This window comes from Elephantulus edwardii, unplaced genomic scaffold (genome assembly GCF_000299155.1).
Source record: "Elephantulus edwardii isolate Elephantulus edwardi_28Jun2011 unplaced genomic scaffold, EleEdw1.0 scaffold00017, whole genome shotgun sequence".
Taxonomy (NCBI): Eukaryota; Metazoa; Chordata; class Mammalia; order Macroscelidea; family Macroscelididae; genus Elephantulus; species Elephantulus edwardii.
This window is the reverse complement of record NW_006399767.1, coordinates 22404065-22424243: the sequence shown is the minus strand read 5'-3', so window position 1 is coordinate 22424243 and position 20179 is coordinate 22404065.

The window sequence follows — 20179 nt, the reverse complement described above, 5'->3', positions numbered from 1 at the left end:
TCCCCGTTCGGTCCCTCGCTCTCCCACCCTTTGTCGCTCGCTCTCCTGTTTGATTCCCCTCCAGTTAAAAAAAGGAGCCAATTAAAGGCAGCCCGGCTCGCCCGGCCCAGCCTCTGTCCAATTTCCTGGCCTCCCCCAGGACCAATTAGAGAAAACAAAACAGGGCTGGGGGAAGCAGGCTGCCTGCTTTCTTTTCTCCCTCTCATTCCCTCTCTTTCATTCCCTCTCTCTCTCTCTCTTTTCTCCTTCTCTCCCCGCCCTCTAAGCACATACACACATACACACACACACCCGCCGGAAAATGTCAGGAAACAGAAATGGATCCATCTCTCCGGAGGACAGTGGCGGAGGGCCGTGGGCTTCAGCGCGGGCTCTGCAGCCGCGCGCCCACACACTCGCTCCCCGCCCGCTCGCCCTGCCCGCCTGCCTCCGCTGCCTGTCCAAGCCGAAGGCACCGATCGCAGCACGCTCGAGCCCGCGGGCCACTGCACACTTTGTAAATGTTTGGCACTTTTGGGGGGCGGGACTAAAGTGGGGCTCCAAGGGAAAGACTCGGACGCTTTGCGGCTCCCCGGGCACTGCAGACGCGTGAGCTGTCTGCTGTGGGTCTGCCAGGTTCTCTGCGCATCCTTGAATTCCCCGGCTGCGCCCCCACCCTTTTCCAGGCCGTCTCGGCGTCTCCTCGCGTCCGGCGTGGGGGCTCCTGGCCAGAGCAGCTGGCGGAGGCGGGTCGGGGGGTGGGGTGCGAGGGGAGAGCTCGCTCCAAGCGGCTGCCCTTGCTGAGGCCCGCAGAATGCCAACAGGTTTGCCCGCTGCCCACAGCCTCTCTCGAGGCCATCCCACTCTATTCTCCTGGTCATCTCACTTTATCCCCACCTCCGTCCCCTGTCCCATCCTGCCTCTCCATCAGGACCTTAAGCGCTTCCAGGTGCCCCGAATGTGCACGCCCTTCTCGAAGCCAAAACTGAGTCAGCTCCAACCCAGGCAGTCTGAGTGCTCGGGCACCTCAACCCCGAGCAGAGGTGAAGATAATCTTCCCAAAGGTAGGGGCTGAAGTTGGGGATAGAGGTGGGCGGCCACCCCCTGGGCTTCTATCGATCGCACCTCCCCCCCTGGTCCTGCTACCCTCACCTGCTCCACCTGTCGCCGTTATTTATCCTGGTGTGTGTGCCCGGATTGCATTAGGGCGCCCGTGGGACAACTGCAGCAACTAACAAACCCAAGACCACAAAGCTTTCCGCCCCACCCGCAGAACCGTCTCTATCTTGACTGCGATAATGGCTACATGACTCTACCTACCTAGGCTTTTGTCAAAATTCATAGTTTAAACACACGAATTCATTTTACTGTGTGTAAATGAAAACATGGCTTTAAAAAGATAATAAACCAGCCTTTCCGGAGGCCCATCTCCTACTGAGTCCTTCCTCCTTGGCTATCCAGGGCTAGACCCCCACAGAGACATCCTTAGATCCTTGTCAGTCTATGTCCAGAAGTCCAGCGTGTCCAAATTCCTCATTTGCACTTCCCACCATCACCATAGTACTTCCTTCATCCCCCTCTCTCCTTTTCCCTGCGTTTTGTGCTGGGCACCCAGCAGACTCTGCGGAAAGTCTGTTAAATGATGTCCACCACCAGGCAGGTACCACTGACTGAGAATACCCTTAAACCCCTCAGGGAGATGGATGGACATATTGACTGCAACCATGTGCTTGAATGGCAGAGAAGGTGGAAACGTTGCAGAGTTAGGCACGATCTACTGCTCACAAGGGAGCTAGTGACAAGCCATAGTCAACTCCATAGCACCTTACAACTGAATACTCTCAATGAAGCCATCCTATACACTACCCCCAAACCATTACTTCCCAAGAGAAAAAAAAAAAAAAGAAATCCACTTCTGCCCTCCTAGGATACAGAGTTATCACACTTCATTCCATTCACATCCCTACCCAGTCTGAAAACAAGAGTGGAAATGAAAGTGTGATGGAAAGTAACTTTTTTTTATGGTCTTCTTCTTCCTGTTATTCAAAACCACTCTCACTACCATCAAGTCAATTCCAACTCATAGTGACCCTGAAGGATGGAGCAGAATTGCCTGCCCCTTTGGGTTTCCAAGGCTATGATCCCTTACAGAAGGAGACCACCCCATCACTTTCTTAAGGAACTACTGGTGGACCCAGGCCACTGACTTTTTGCTTAGCACCAAATGCCTTATGCACACCACCACCAGATCCTTCCCTTTATTCAGATTCCTGGAAATCCCCACCTCCTCCAGAAAGCTTTCAGGGAGCAGCCACACTCTGGCTCATCCTGGCTTTGCCCAATCTGAGCTGAGTAAGCACTGTCCCAGGACACTCCAGCCTCAAAGACCAACTAATCACCCACCACCTTTACCAATTGAGTGTGTTACTGGGAGTGAGGGACTCCATAGACCCAGCTTGCCATTCTTTTAGTTTGCTTCTCAAAATATATATTCACAGTGGCTTGAAAGAAGAGAAGAGTTATGATGGGGAAAGGGCGTGGAGAAGGGCTGTACAGAGGACTCCATATAAGCCAGCCTGGGATGGAACATTTGCTATAGCTAATCCACTTGTGACTTCTCTGCAGCTAATTGTATGCAGTGTAAATACCTTGACAGCCTGTTTGTGTGAGCCTGTAAATTCAGTCATCTCCTCCCCAAGCGTGTCCGCCTGCTGCCTCTGACAGTGCTCTGTGTCTGACAATGAGTGGCGAGATGGAACACTGGAATTGAGAGTCATCAGCCCTGCATTTCAGTCCTAACCATGCTAGGCCTCAGTTTTCCCCGCTGTAAAGTAGATAGGCTCTCTGTCTTACAGAGTGGCTGAGATAAGTAATAATAATAGCGATTATACCAGACACCATTTTAAGTCCTTATTATTATGTATTAGAGTACCCTAGTGGCATAGTGGTAAGGAATTATGCTGGCAACACAAAGGTACATGGTTTGAATCCACCAGCTGCTCCATGGGAGTAAGATGGGCAGTCTCCCTCCAGGCAACTTACCGACTGTGGAAACCTATTAGAGGGTCAGCTCTAGGTTGGTTCCAACTCGATGGTACACATAAACAATGATTATGTATTAGCTGTTTAACCCTAATAGTCACTATGTGAGATAGGGCTGCTATTTTCACAGAGTAGCATAGAAATTTAGGAGTTGTTGTGATGCTAAACACTATGACACTCAGGTGCCAAAATGCAATAACGGTTACCTGTGGTGGACAGTGTTTGGTGGAGCTTCAGGATTAAAACAAGCTTGGAAGCAGGAGTGGCATCCACTTCCAAAATGGCTTGCCTCCAGAAACTCTATGAACAGTGCTCAGGCCTTTCGTTCATAGGGTCGCTGTGAGTCGTCTACAACTCTATGGCACTTAACAACAACAGCATAGAAATATTTAGTGATTCAATAGCTACTAATTGGCTGAACTGGACTTTGACTCAAGTCACTTGACTTAGTGGCGTTGCCCTTCCCCACTGTTCTAGATTAAATAAATATAAGGCCCTAAGTGTCCACTAAATGCTTTCCTAAGAAAATGCTTCCTAGTATCTTGAAATACAGGGAATAATTCTCCAGGCTGGGCTGTGAGAATACAGAAACCGAGATGTCCATGTGGTAATGGAAATGAGGCCCCCACCGCCTGGAGGCTCAGTGGTCAGCACCAGGACTAGAAAATCTTGGATTTCATTCAAGGGGGCACAAGAGTCACCCTCTGGAAGAAACCCTACTTTTCTGCTCCATAGGAAGGACAGAACTTGAGGCCTTGGAAGGGCTAGGGAGCTAACTGCTGATTGAGGAGTTGTAGGGCAGGCTGGAGAACCAAGAGCCCCAGGCTTTAACCAAAGAGGGCAGCTGTGTGCTTTTGTTGTGAGAGCATTCCTAGAAAGCTCTTCAATCTCTTGAGCTTGCTTGCCTCCTGAGAGCCAAAGCCTTGAAGAGGATAGGGAGGGAGGGAGGGAGAGAGAGAAAGAGAGAGAGTCTTTGTGGGGATGGTGTCGTTGTCGTCTTGCAAAGCAAATTGTCACTGAAAAATCATGAAGTGACAGGTATTGATTCAATCTCAGAGCAAGACACTTTCTGGTCAGGTGAAGGAGGACTGGCTGGGAGGGGGTGAGGAACCAGGAGAGTTATGACCCTGCTGAAAGACCAGTTTATTAATTCAAGCTCTAACAAATAGGCAATTAATGGCTCCAGCTGCTAATTAGTAAGCAGTTAACTTCTGCTATAAATTGTGCTGTTTAAGACTAGTGAAAAGGCAACCCCATCCTCAGAGAGGAGGGGTCCTGGAAATCTTCATTGCCCAGAGTCTGCAGTCCCCACTCCACTCGTTACCTCCTTCCCTGACCCTCACAGGTCCTCTACTGGAGAACTATTCATTCATGGAATGCAGGGTCAATGAGAGTGAGAACCTGTCAGTCTATGCACCATTCATCCATTCAAGAAATACTGACTGAGCACCTACCATAGGCCAGGCATTGTTTGTAGGCACTCCATATTCAGTGTGAACCAATCAGTCAAGCATCTCTGCCCTCCAAGAGGTAATATAGCAGTGAGGAGGCAGATAATGGGCTACATAAGTAAGGAAAATCAATAGTATTGTAATAGTAATGAATGTTTAGGAAGAATCGGTGTGTTGTACAAACAACACAGCTTGGCTGCTAGCTGACAGGTTGGCAGTTCAAGTTCACCCTGGGGTGGCTCAGTAAAAGGGCCTGGTAATCAACTTCTAAAAAGTCAGCCATTGAAACCATGGGAGCACGGTTCTACTCCAACATACATAATATTGCCTGGAGTCAGAATCAAGGCAAAGATCACTGCTTTGAGAGGATATTAAAGAGAATACTTATTAAAGTTAGGAAGTGCAGAAGAAAATGTGAGGGAATGAAATGTCCCCCAACATTAAAGTCACAACATGAGAGAAGTGGGAAAAGAGTATGGCAGGAACAGCAAGTGCAAAGGCCCTGTGGTTGTGACAAGTTGGGAGTGTCTGCAACTGAGTAGGTGAGAGAGAGCAACAAGAGACGAGAACAGAGAAGGTAAGGAAGCAGGTAATTTGGGCCTTGGAATCACTGCAGGAAACAGGTTTTTTTTTTCCCCTGTGATTGAGATGGGAGACATGACCGAACTTTGAGCAGAGGAGGAATGAAATTTGACTTAAACAAGCTCACTGTGGCACTGTGTGAGGACTAGAAAGAGGGAGCATCATAGTATTCCAGGCACTTGGCACAGTTCTGGGCACTTAGTGGGTGCTCAGTCTATGTTTACATGAACTGACCCCTGAGTTACTGACGGGACTGGATTGTGAGGCTGGGAACCAGGCCTACACATTTGGCTTTTGTAAACCAACCACACCACAAGCGCCCTCACATCTGAACTTCCCAAGGACTCTTCACACCCACTTGGTCCTTAAACTGTCTCTGAGAGCTAAAACAGACATGTGGCTCCTTCCATTTTACCAACGGAAAAGCCAAGGCAGACACATTCACAGACTAACCTCTAGTCATACAGTTTGTTACTGAAATGCTAATTCTAGAGTGATTCCAGGGAGACAGACAGGAGCCTCTCCCTCTTTCCTGGGCACTATCTGGCCCTGCCACACCCTGTAACCTCACACAAATTCCTTTCCCCTGTCTATATTCCAAATTCTTATTTCAGTACTGAGGGGACAGACATAAGCTCACACCAAGATTGCTCTCATCCCAGAATCCAAAGCCTGTGAGCTGTGTCTGAGGCTTGACACCTACCTGCCACCATGTCCCAGGTAGAGGTCACCTGGGGTGTTCCAAGCTCCCTTTGCCCACACTGGTGTGGAAACGGGAAGATTTTGTTAACATTTTTAAATGGGCTATTCAGTGGACCAAAAGTAAGTTGGTTTTAGCATCAGCTTGGAAAACATATGATCTTCCCACTCCTAGTAGTCCTAAGAAACACTCGTTTACCCAGGTTAGCTTTCCCTAATAATAAGTCTGAGAAAAGAGGGAATGAGCTGGAAAAAAAAAATTAAGGCCTCCTGTTTATTTATGCACTAATTAAACAGTTATTTATTGTGGTGGCCTAGTGGCAAGAAGCTGCACTGCAATCCTGAAGGCACGCAGTTTGAGGCCACCAGCTGCTCCGCAGGAGAATGGGCAATCTCCTCCCGTGTAATTAACTGCCTCTGAAAACCTGCTGGAGGGTCAGCTATGGGTCGGTTCCGACTCTATGGTACACAACAACAACAACAACATTTTGGGGGTATATTTTTGTGCTAAAGACGTACAGCAAGACAAAGACCTGCCTCAGGAATCCCCACTCTTAGGGAGACCCAGGCCTGCCCTCAGGGAGCCTCAGTCTGAAAGGGGAAGAAATGTTATTATAGGGTTATAGCTTCTGATATAAAAATGGAACTGAGATGTAGATACAGGAATATCTGTTTTGACAGTAATATGTAGCAATAACAAAGCACTTGCTACATGGATGAGGGCTGATGGAGAATGAGAAAGGCATCAGCCTGGCTACTTTGACTTCTTGGCTCTTACTACAAGATTATTTCCTACCCCTTTAATCCTGTTACCTGCAGCCTTCCAACTTTCCACCAAGCCCAGGGGAAGCAGCTGAGTGTTTTATTTGGGTATTTTCTCCTAACGCAAATGTCTCTCTGGGCTCATGGGAACTAAGCCTGTTTGAAGGCGAAACTGCAAAGCCAACAGGCAGCAGGCAGTGGCCAGGGAAGAGAACCCACCCTCTCTGGAGGCCGGGCCCCATTCCTGTAGGAAGCCCTGTGTTCACCTCAGGACACTGGCTTCAGAGCCTCCACTCTGAAGGCCTGTCTGTCACTCCAGCCTCCCAACATCACCCATCCCCACCTCTTCCTGCTCCCATCTTTGCACTGTGTTCTGTTTCAAAGGGTGCTGTGAGCTCCTCAAAGGCAGGGTGAGGTGAATACTCCACCCATTGTGGGATCACTCACAGAGCCCAAAGCAGTATCTTGCCAAGCAAAGTCTGCTCCTTAAAATGAATTATGTTGCATTCCAGTGACTAATTCAAACAAAAGAGGGGTTTGGGCAAGGCTTGAATTATCAGGAGAACAGAGGCCCAAATCATCCAGACAGTATGTAGATTAGAGAAAAATATAAATGATGAATAAATAAGAAGAAATATTTGAGTTATATGCAGGCTGAGGGGAAGTAAATTCCTGGGTGGGGAAAGCAGACAGCAAGGGGCAAATTCTAGGAAATGCCTGTGTAAATAGGAGTCCGGGGCAATGACCTCTACCAAGGCCTCATCCTAAGATACTGTCTGGGGGAGGTGGTTAATAAAGCGGAGGGGCTCTGCCAGGCTGAGGGTGGCTCAGTCCTCCAGCATCTGTCCCCAGGGCCCCAGTAGCCCCAAATGGAAGGCATCAAGTTTTGCTGAGCTGGTCTTTCTCACCTTCTCCTGGGCCGCTCTGAGGATAGGCAGGATCAAATGTTCTCAAGCTTGAAAAGACAGACTGGTGGGGGTGGGGATGGAGAGAGGCGGAGGAGACAGGTGAAGCTGAGGTCATGGTAGGGACAGTGCCAGTTGCCCCCCCAGGCATGGGCTGCCTTTCTGCAGCAAATTCTTTTCCCTTAAGTCACCACCCTCAAGCAAAGAGGGAGAGCAAGAATTTGGGGGTACATTTTGCAGCTTGAGAATTGGGGAATAATCTGTCGTTCCATATCTCTCTGTGTTCTGTCTGTCACACACACACACACACACACACACACACACACACACACACCCCGAGTTGCTCCGTGGCATAACCTCCAGGGGGCGCCATTCGCACAGAATACGATGGGGATGGTGCCCACCTGCCGCCCCTGGTTGTGAATTGTGGTGGCCTCTCAGCTGCTCCCTCTGCTCTGGCTTGATCCCAGGACAAGCTGGTGGCAAGCTACCCAAGACCTCACTTCCCCGCTCCTCCTCAGCCCCAGCCACCTCTTCGAGGCCGGTCACCCCTCTGCAACCCTCCGCAGGAGGCGCCGTTCCCTGCTTTCCTCGCAGGGATGAAGGGAAAGAGGGGACCCACCTCCACCACCCACCGACACTGTTGCTGCTGCTGCGCGTTGTTTCTGGTCCCTGACACGCCTGGAGCCCCAGAGACGTGCTGCCCTTTTGATTAACTCGCCTCATTATCCAGCTCGCCTAGGCCTCTCCAGAGACCTTCTACACTCACTGTTCAGGGGACCGCCGGGAGCCGCGTGTAGCCCAGAAGTGTGGTGGAGGAGAACCCCAATAGGCCTGCCCCCTCAGCCCTAGCGGATGGCCCAGCCCAGTTCATTTCATTACCCGGAGAGTTGATCTGAAGGTGTACGTGTTTCAAACTTATAACTACAAAATGTCCAGCCTGATGCCCATTTGCCCTCACAACCACTCTGCAAGGTAGACGGTTTTCTGCACTTGGGAGAACTGAGGAACGAAGGTTCAGTCATTCACCCAACATTACACAGCTATGGAGTGGCAAAGCTAGCTTTCAAATCAGAGAATCTGGCTCCAGAGACTACCGGATGCTACTTCTCACCTAGAAAAGAGGTTAAATGCTGTTACCCTAAATCCACTCTCCATGAGTAGTTGTTTATGTTTACGTATTTTAAAATTCAGTTCCTAGGTCACACTAGCCATGGTTCAAGAGCTTAAGAGTTGGTGTGCTTAGTGGTTACCATATTGGACCAGGCAGACACAGAATATTTGCGTCACTGAATATCACTGCTTTATAAGGGTCTTCATTTTAATTCCGGCTCAACTGCCAGGAGAACAAACAAGTTCAACCCGGAGAGGGTGAAACCAGGCTGCTCCTTGGAGGCAAGGATTCTGAGGCTTTGTCTGACATAGTTTGCACATGTTGCAAGGAGGAACAGGTCCTTGGAGAGGGACATCATGCTTGGAAGGGTGGAGGGTCAGAGAAAGAGAGGGAGACCCTTGATGAGATGGATTGATTCAGTAACTGGGGTAATGAGGGTAGGTGTGTCAGAGACAGTAAAGTTGTCACAGCATAGAGCAGGTTTCAGGGCTGTTGTACATAGGGTCGCTATGAATCACAAGCAATCCGACAGCATATAATAACAACAACAACAACGGCATATGTAGTTCATGGTGAATTGTGCTGCTAACTCTTAGGCTGCCAATCTCCAGCAGTTTGACTCCACCATCGATTCCCTGGAAGAAATAGGGGCCGTCTCCTCTCGTTTTGATTTACAGCCTCAGATACTGGATTGCATGTGGCTGTGAATCAGAACAGACTCAGCGGAAGTTCTTTCTTTCCCCCTACTGCTTACAAGCTGAGTAACCGTGGGCAAATTACTTAACCTCTGTTTCTCAGTTTTCCTCATTCAGAAAATTATAACAGAAATAGTATCAACTTCATCAGGCTGTTAAGGAAATTTAACGAGGGGGAGAAATGCATATAAAATGCTAGGTAGGCACAGTGCCTAGCACAGAGAAAATAGTCTAAGAATTATTTCTTTTATTATTAGGAATCATAATCTAGTCCTTCATAATACATAAGGGCCAGAGAAACTAAGACACTGATACAAAGCCACTGAGTAAATTATATGCCAAAGCTGTGGCTCCTAATTCCTTCACTTTGTCATACATCCTAATAATGTCACTTGTTGTAACAAGCAGTTTCACATTGGACTCTGCCCTGTGAGATGGGTGAACGAGGTTGGATCAACCCCATTTTGTAGGTTAAGAAACTGAGGCACATGAAGGTGAAGTCACACATTCCGGATCATGAGGCTTCTCCCTCATAGGACTGGACTCATTACAGTTCACTGCTGTCCTCCATTCTCCACTCTGTGCAAACTAGCATGTGAGCGTGTGTGTTTGTGTGGGAGCATTTGAATACGTACGTTTCTCATTTGTTCACCGTGCAGAGCTCAGGGACCTGTTGTCCTCTATAGATAGAATATAAATTATATAAATAATGTTAATATGATCTCGATTGTGTCAAAAGCTGTGTGTAGAATAAAGATGAGAAAGAAAGGTAATACCATTTTAATGATTGTCGTGGGTGATGGGATTATGGGTGATTTGCATTTCTGTCCTCACATATTTCTGATTCTTCCCAATTTCCTGCAAGCAGCGTGGATTATTTTTACAAGCAGAAATAAATGAATGTTATTTTCAGATACGCCTTGAAAATGAAGTTCCTCCAATGCGTCCCCTATGACCTCCCAACCCTTCAGGCAGTCAGCTTTTCCAGGAAGCCTGGATGTGCCCCCTCAACCCGAACACCTTCATCCTGAGACTCTCTGGTTTCTTCACAACAAAGTGGGTTTGAATTTACTCTGCAACATCCACATGCAATAAATGTCACACTGTTTTATTTTTCCAAGTCAAATAAATTCTGGTCCCAAGTCTCCACTTGCCAGAGTGCTAAGAAACCAGCCTTGGTTATGTTTGGGAGTTGAGGGGGGGTTCTCTCCAGAGTCATAGAAAAATCCAAGGTCCAGATCGAGAGGCTTTGGGCCTTGTGATTGCTTTGGTAATTGACTCTGTTGCTAAGACCTCTGGACTTCAGATTAGGCCTCATTCTGCTGCCCTGTTGCCCTGAGTGGATTCCTGCCAAGTCTTCACAGCACTGCTCAGGTAAACCCCAGAGATACTACACAGGCCCCCTGGTGGGGAGGAGGATCTCTAAATCTGTTTCTTTGAAGTTTAGGGTCCCCACTCCCTCTACCCACCTTTTTCTAGGCTTCTTTTCCCTTTTCTTCAAGCAGCCTCCACCTCCTAGATGAAATGGGGCAAGGTAATATCCCTGCTGCTTTGAAAACAAAACCAAAGCTTCTTGAGGTAAAAAAGCTTAGACTTGAACACTGACCTTGGTCCCTTTCTTGGGATAGAGGATAGAGAGGGGGAGAAAAAAAAATCTCTGTCATTATTCCAAGTGAAAAGGAAAAGCCAAAAATAACATCACCTTATAGATTCTGGCTACCCAATTCATGCCTGAACTTCAGTTTAAGGCCTCACAGGCCTGTCCTTGCTAGTTTAGATATCCCAAAAGAGCAGAGCAGCACCTGTCATGAAGTGTGGAATTAGAGTCCCGCCATCTCCTAGTCCACCAGGCAGGGGTAGGAGATGCCTAGAATGAAACACAAGCCTTGAAGTCAGAGAGGCTGCAGTCTACTCCTGTTTGATTACACCTATGGAACTTAAAGCAGACACTCAGTTAAGTAACTTTTGAGCATATGAAGGAATTTAATCCTAAACACAATCCTTTGCCTCACTGAGTCTCACCAGCTTCATCTGTAATATGGGCTTTCTCTCATTCAACAACTATTTCTTAAATGGCAGCCACTACTCCAGACAATGGAGACATAGCAATGAATACAACAAAGTCCTTCTTGCGTGGAAGTTTCATTTTAGAAGGTAAAAGGAAATGATAAAATCATGATGGCTTGTGTGGTCTAGTAGATGCCACAGGGCAGCCCCTAGCCCATCACTTTAATTTCAGTGTCCTTAGACTGACTTCTAACTGCCAGCATCAGCATAGCTTTGCCCAAAGCTTGCTTTGCCCACTAGGACCCCTCCTTACCTGCTTAAATAGCAGCAGAATGCCACAGGAACTAGCACATAAATCGCATAGCTCGCTCACTTCTCTGTCAACTATCTCTGAGGCAGGCATTCTCTACCTGCTCCCAGAGTTCCCCAGTGGGATTGAGCTCCAATTGTCCACAGTAGCAACTGTATAAATTGTAGCATATCCTTTACTGGCTGCTTTTCTTTCCTTGTAACACTTCCTCAACCTCCTATTGGTGAAATTCCTTCCAATCCTTGTGTTGGAATCTGCTTCTGGAGAAATGTCAACCTACAACATCAGGTCATGATAGATGCCTTGAAAACAAAGTCAAAATAAGGCAAATGGATGGAGAGTGAGAGAGGGTATTCATTTAGGTGGGGAAACCAAGGAAGGTTTATCCAAAGAGAGGAGCTTCCAGCAAGGCACTGAGGGAGGGAATCAAGTGACCATCGGGGGCCAGGGTGTTCCTTGCAAAAGGAACAGTGAATACAAATGCTCGGAGACAGGAACATAGATGGAGAGGTGGGATTTGATAACATTGCTCAGACAGGTTGCCTATGTGAGTTGTAAAGCCCTGGACACAAGAGAGCTAGTATGTTTGTTAGTTACCTTCGAGTGACTTCTGACTCAGGACAATATTATGTATAATAGAAAGAAACCTGGTGCGGTCCTCTCTTTGATATGTTGAGACTCATTGTTGTGGTTATCTGTTAAGCCATCTCATTGATGTCTTCTCATTTTCCCTGACCCTCTACCAAACATGATGTGAGCAATTAACAACAACAACATAAAAACTCACTGCCCTTGAATTAATTCAGACACGGCAAACCTACAGCACAGAGTAGAACTGCCCCACAGTGGAGGGTGTGTTCAGACCGCGGACCTCTTGGTTAGCAGCCAAGTGCTTGAACAACAGCACCACCAGAGCTCCTTTGATGTAAGTTGTCTGGGCTTTTTCATTCTCTCTCAAGCCCCAGCCCCCGTGGGGAATGGATCTGTCCACCCCTCCAGCCCCTGCCGCACCCCCCCCCCCCCGCCAGCTCAGCATATCCCCCTCTGCTCTCACCCAGCCTCTCTGGCCTGGAGCGGGGCTTGGTTTTTCCAATAACTCATTAGTGCAGCTTTTGTCATGATTGAAGAAACAAAAGCCCCAACAAGAAAACTGCATTCAGCGGCATTACAGGTTATTTATGAGAGAATGCAAAACAGCCTCAGCCTTGGGAAAAGCCTTGAGGAAGCAAGGGAGGTCCCCCGAATAGGGGGCAGTGACATCCTGGATCTGCCTGGTTTTGGTCACCCACGTCTCTCTCTGCACAGCACAGACACAATCTCTTTCCCTGAATTAGTCATGTATCATCACTGCTCTAGCCACTTGGTTTAAGTCCACTAATCCATCATTTTACTCATTCATTTTCTTATGTGCTGAGTTATTAATTCATTTCTTCATGTATTGAGAGCCTTCAACGAGCCAGACACCCAGCTGATGTGATGTCAACATTTACCATGCGTAGATTCAAATGAGCAGCTGGGTGCTTGGACTGGCTAGTGAGAGCCCTTGCATGCACTTCTTCTCGACTCCACGCTCGTGTCATCATACTGGTAGCTCTAAATCAGCCACCGTGGGAGTATTTATACTATGGAAATCAGCAAGTGCTACAAATCAATAGTATTTTTTCTCCCTGTGAGCTCAGGTTGTTAAACATCTAAATGTATGCAATTGCTCCTGGTGTCTCCCTCCACATTATGCTCTGCCCCAAGACCTAAAGTCTAAGACAGGAGAGGCATTGGCCAGTGCACAGTTTGACACTAGTGCACTTAGATTTTGACCACAGAACCATCCTGAACTGCGGTGCAATTGTCTGTGCAACTGGGAGCACGAATGGAGGGTTCAATTCTAGCAGGTGAGGCCAAGGAACGCTGTGTGCATCTGACCAGAGGATTTCAGAACAGGTGAGATATCAGCCTCAATGGAGGATGTTCACGTTGTAGGAATCATTTGAACAAAGGTCAAGCTGAGTACTTCAGTTGATGTAGTTCAATGTGCTATATCAGGGAGTTCCTTCCATCTATTATCTCTCTTATCAAATCAAATGAACTACAGTTGATATTGTGAGAACTAAATTGTTAGGGAAGGGCCTCTGGTTGAACACTAACTGGGATACAGTCCTTGCCTTAGTCTTCTCATTATTACTATTCCTTCTCAAGGCGTGATCTATAGGGACAGTGTGTGAAAGAAGCCACCATCAACCCACTTCCATCACCACCATCACCACCACCACTGATATCCCAAGTGTATATCGTGGTGTATAATCACGGTGGGATGGCCTTCTTCACCATCCCTGTGTGACTCAATGACACTGTTAGGCCGCTGGTACAGACACATATGCACACACGTGGCTTTCCAGATATCAAGCCAGATACCTAAATGCTCCGAGCACTCTGATGATGCTACAACATATACTAGAGGTCAGGATAGAATTATCTGAGAAGTCAATTGCTCAAAGACTTCATCCCTGCCACCTTCTTACTGTAGGAGATAGCTGAGCCCTCATGTGTACACTACAGACTCACATCCAGATACACACATTTGTGCAGAGACAAGAACACATCCAGGATGCAGCTCCATCGATTGCCAAGCCATTAGACATGAGCTAAGAGAGGCGGGAGGGTGGTCACAGTCCATTAGTTTCAACAATCCCTCCTGGACCTGGCAACGAGTGCCAGCCCATGCCTGGGCTACATCCTCTCAGCCACCCCGCTCCACCTCAGACCTCTTGTCTGACAAGGAACAGAGCTTCCCACCAGTTTCAGACAGCTTTTCAGTCTCCTCCCCAGCATATTGCCAACAGCCTCCAGGGAGGAAAGAGACAGGGAGCAGTGGCTATACATTGTATCAGCAGAACACACTGAAGTTCTCCAATTATTGTCACATCATCTTATTTGGTCCTGAGAATTCTACTGTCTCCAGCTTAACTGATGAGGAAACTAAGGCTTCAAGTGACTTCCCCAAGGTAACTTGGAAGCTGGAACTAGTGCCTAGGTATTCTGTCTGATTTGAATATCAATATACAGCCATTTGTTAAGTCGCAGACACCATGCTGCTGGTTGGCTTAGTGATAAGGAGTTGGACTGCCAACCCAAGGTCACACAGTTTGAATCCACAAACCGCTCTGTGGAAAAAAGATGGACAATCTCCTCCTTGGAAAACTCTAACTCAGTCGTACACAGTGACAACAGACATCATGATAAACCCTAGAGATTTAAACACCAGCATGAATAATAATAATAATGTCTGAACTTAATAAACAAGAAGGAATGTGGCATCAGGACTGGTGGAAGAGTCATCAACAACCTGCGTTATGCAGATGACACAACCCTGCTTGCTGAAACTGAGGAGGACCCGAAGCACTTGCTGCAGAAGGTCAAGGACTGCAGCCTTCAATACGGATTGAAACTCAACATCAAGAAAACAAAGATTCTGCCCACTGGACCAATTAGCAGCATCAGTATAGATGGTGAAGAGATTGAGAGAGCTAACAGTTTTAATTTGCTTGGCTCCATAGTTAAGACTCTTGGTACAAGCAGCCAGGAAATAAAGAGACGAATTGCATTGGGAAAGTCAGCTGTCAGGGACCTCTCAAGAGTACTGAAGAGCAATGACATCAGGCTGGAGACTAAGGTGCGCCTGATCTGGGCTATAGTCTTCACAATTACGTGCTATGCATCAGAGAGTTGGACAGTGACTAGGGACGATAAAGAGAGAACTGATGCCTTTGAGCTGTGGTGCTGAAGAAGAGTGTTGAATATACCATGGACTGCTAGGAGAACAAACAGGTTTGTCCTGGAGAAGGTGAAGCTGGAATGCTCCTTGGAGTCAAGGATTCTGAAGCTTCGTCTGACATACTTTGGGCATGTTGCAAGGAGGGACTGGTCATTGGAGAGGGACATCATGTTTGGGAGAGTGGAGGGGCAGTGCAGGAGAAGAAGACCCTTAATGAGATGGATCGATTCTGTAAGAATTGGGGTGGAGGGAGTGAATGTGTCGGAGATGGTGAGGTTGGCACAGGATGAAGCAAGGTTTACGGCTCTAGTACAAAGGGTTGCTATTAGTCGCAAGTGGCTCAACAGCACATCAACAACAACAAAGTTTATGGAAGGAGCCCCAGTAGCCTAGTAGGTTAAATGTTGGACTGCTAACCAAAAAAAGACAACAGTTTGAACTCACCAGGCACTTTTTAAATTCCCAATGGAATTAATTTTGCCTCAAGGCAGAATTGACTCAACATCAGTGGGTTGGGTTGAGTTTTCTTTAACTTACAGAATTCGTGTACATTTATCTCACTTAATCCTCACCACACTCTTTAAGAGTGCTATCCTTATCCTTGTGGATATTAGAACCCTAGTGTTAAAATGGTTAGGCACTCAGATGAGCCCACCAACCACTCCATGGGAGAAGGATGAGGTAATCTGCTTCTGTAAAGATTTGTTGTTATTGTTGTTGTTGTTGTTGCATACCATAGTTGGAACCAACTCATAGCTGACCTTCCAGTCGGTTTTCGGAAGCAGTTAGTTAATCCCACTGGAGGAGCAGCTGGTGCCCTCGAACTGAGTGCCTTTGGGATTGCAGTGCAGTTTCTTGCCACTAGGCTACCAGAGCTCCAGCCATGGAGATCCTAAGGGCAGTTCCACTTTGCCAGAGGGAGTCATTAGGAATCAGAATCAACTCAACATCAATGTTTTCACTTGGTTTTATTATATTTATGCCCACTTTTAGGGGGAGGGCACTCAAGATCCTTCCTGTGCTAGAGGAGTTTGCTGTGAAGCCAGGGTCTCTCAAGGTCAGCTGAGAGCCCATTCTTCCAGGACTGAAGCAGGGGGTCTAGTGTGGGATGCAGGGATATGTTGGCTTTTATTTGTTTGTTTTGTTTTTAAATAAAGAAATAAAGCTCTAAGGGAGAACTGTATGTGCCTTAGTGCTTGAGGGAGAGTGGTGAGTGGGAGGGGTGGCCAGCGCACTGTTTGCTGGAGGCTGTTGTGGGCAACATTGTTCTTATTCTCTGGGCCTCTTCTCTAAGCTCAGCTCTTCTCCCTCTAGCTCCCCGCCTCCGTCCATGTGAGCTCATCCACCCCAGAGCTCTGCTCTCCGCCTGCACGCTGTGACCCTAAGACAGTATGCTGTAAGGAGAGGTTAGGGACACTGACCTGGAGTCAGAATGCCAATTTCTTGGCTGTGTAGCCTTGGACAGATTACATCACCTCTTTATACTTCTGTTTCCTTGTCTGCTCTGCAAGGCTTCCTCTCTTTAACTGCTGTTGAGTCACCTCTGACTCATGTTGACTCCATGTGTGTCAGAATAGAACTGTGCTCCTAGCAGTCCCATTGGCTATTTCTGTCAGGAGGAAGGAGCTCTGGTGGCTTAGATCATAGGGAGATGTACTGCTAAATCAAAGGGCAAGTCTCTCCGGTGGTTCAAACCAACTGTGGCTGCACTGGAGAAAGACAGGCAATTTCCTCCTGTGTGATTTATAGCCTTACTAACCCACTGGTGGGTCAGCTATGAGTTGGTTCCAATTGGATGACAATGAGATTGAGTTTGAGATTGGTGGGCACCTTTCGGTGAACTCAAATCTCCTAAGTTAGCAGCCAAATCTATTAACATTTGAAGCCCCAAGGCTAAGAATAGGAGTAAAAATAGTAAAGTCTTTTAGAACCTTTCTTTGAGCTAGGCTTTATTCTAAGCTTCTTTCATGCACTACCTTATTTACTCTTTAGCATATTCCTGTGACCTAGGCCTTTAGATCCTAGGTTGTGGAAAACTCACAACTATTAGATATGACACACAAGAGAGCTCAGTCAGCCTAGTGAATAGAAAGTGATGCCACCAAGCCAAAGGTGGGTGATTTTAATCTGTAGCCCTCAGGCCTGGTTTTATTTTGTTTTTGGTCAAACATTCTTCTAAGTGGTCTAGCACTGGTCTGTGCACTGCTGTACAGAGATAACTCATGGTTGCTGTGATGCTAACCACTGTGACACTGATGTGTCAAATGCAATAATGGTTACTCATGGTGGCCAGTGTTTGGTGGTGCTCCCCGATTAAAACAAGCTTGGAAGCAGGAGTGGCATTCACTTCCAAAATAGCCTGCCTCTGGAGAAACGAAAGTCATACAAGTGTTCAGGTCTTTAGTTTATATGGTCACTATGAGTCGTCTACGACTTGGTGGCACTTAACAACACCACCACCAACAATACCTGCATCTTTAGTTCCAAGATTTTTGAGGCTGCTCCCTTTTCTTCTTAACATCTCCAACTCTTGACTTTCTCTTGCATTTAGAGCTGTGAGTAGTTCACCATGCTCCTGTCACTCAGGCTTGTGGCATGATGGAGCACTTCATTTCCTCTCAAATTCACATGCAATTTCTCTCACACCAACACCTCCATCCATTTCCTCTTCCCCTCACTGTTACTTCAGTGTAGGCCTTTCCTTTTTCTCAGCTGAATTATGCAAATACCTCTTCTCCAGAGCCAAAATCCCTTCAGGCAGAAACAGATTCCTGGATCAGGCTCAGTCTCCCCAGTTTAGTCCACTTGCTCTGTGTGATTTAGTCCCAGCCTTCTCTCCACCAGAGAGAGTCTGGTGACATAGTGGGTGGGGTGTCAGAACCTTTGAAAACTGTCTTTTGTAGTCATTGAGTTAGCTCCCTTAGGGACAAGGTCTCTAGCTACCTTAACTGTGGATATATGGGTTTACAAATCATCAACGGCTGTTGAACTAATAGAAGAGTGTGCTTGCCACACTGTGAGAAAAGGCAGTGACAGTGGTGGAGAGAGGGTGAAGAGACTATGGCAAGATGCAACCAGAGGAACCCTGGAGATGGAGGGAACCACAATTAAAGGTTTTGCTTGCTGGATAATTTAAGGGAAAGCTAACTTGTAAAACTGCTCTGAGATGAAATTTGCTGTATTAATTGTGGAAACTAGAGGTTTCTTTGTGCTGCTGAAATGAAATGACTCACTTGTTGACTGAGAAGCTGTTTGAACAATTTGAGAAATTGTATTTTGCTATTAATCTGGCTTGGGACTGCTGAACTAAACCTAGATTAGCATTGTGTGATATTCTTTGTCTCACCCACTTCCCAACCTATTTTCCTAATAAATTCCACAACAATGAGTAAAGTCTGTGAGTCAATTTGCAATAAACATTGGACCCAATGACTGGTAGAAATAGGTGCAGGAGCATGAGGGGATGGCATGTCTGATAACGCAGTTATTGGTTTAGTATTATGGATATTATTGTTGAGGATAGTTCCCCTTTACAAAGCCGGTAAAAGTCAGACTCTGCCACCCCACATTGCAACTTCTCCTTTCACGATGGGTTAAGCATTAGGCTGCTAACTGAAAAGTTGTCAGTTCAAATCCACCAGCTTCTGTGCAGGAGAAAAATGAGGCAGTCTGCTTCCTTAAAGATTTCTTTGTAGCCTTGGAAATCCATGGAGTGATTCTGCTCCATCTTTTATCATCCTGTAGTGGTTCTGCCCAATCGCTCTCATATACTGCTATATGACCACCCAGCTCATGCCATTTCCTTCTTCTAACCTTTTGCACATGCAGTTCCCAGAGCTTAGAGTGCTCTGTTTGTCCCTCTCCATTTAACCAGTCCCCCATGTGACTCAACTCAGACAACATCTCTTCCAAGATCATCACCTGGATTGCTGCCCAGAAAATCTGTTGCCCTGGAGTCTGTTCTGTGTGTCAGGGTAGAATTGTGCTCTGTAGGGTTTTCAGTGATGGGTTTTTCTGAAGTCAAGTATTAGGACTTTCTTCCAAGATGCCTCTGGGTGGAGTTGAACCAGCAACTTTAGGTTAGTACCTGAGCACTCGGGGACTCCAGATTCCTGCTCAGACTGCATTAAGAGAGCCCTCATATTCCCAAAGGAATGTCCTTGTCACATTGAAATTCTTTATATCTAAGGGAGCTGGGAGTTGTGGTGAGGTAGTCCTCAGGGAGTTGTACTGCAAACCCAAAAGTGGTGCCTTTCTACCTCTGCAAGAGAAAGATGAGCAATCTCCTCCCGTTTACCTGGAAAATGGTTGCAGGGTCGGCTGTTCTGACTCAACAGCTGTGAGTTTGTGGTTTTGATTATATGTATGTATTTATGTATGTATGTATGTATGTATGTGGGAGTTCTAGTGTTTTAGTAGTATGGAGTTGTGCTGCCAACCCAAAAGCAGATGGTTTGAATCTACCATCTGCTTCCTGGAAGAAATATGGGCCACCTCCTCCCCTGTGATTTACAGCCTCTGAAAACCTGCTGGAGAGACAGCTATGAGTTGGTTCCGACTTGACCACAAATAACAATGAGAACATGTATGAAAAAAGAGGAAAAAAATCCATGTTTGTATGACTGTCTTCTCCACCAACAGAGGCATCACCTGGAAGCAGATGGTTAAGACCACAGATGTTGGAGTCACGCAGCCTCTGATTACATTTTCAATTTTATTAATTACTGTGCCATCTAGGGAAAGTTACTTAACTTTTTTGAGCCTCAGTTTCCTTGCTTGCAGTATGGGGTTAATGAAGTACATATCACATAAAATTGTTGTGAGAATTGAGATAAAGTGGGAAAAATGCTTAGCACAGTGTCTG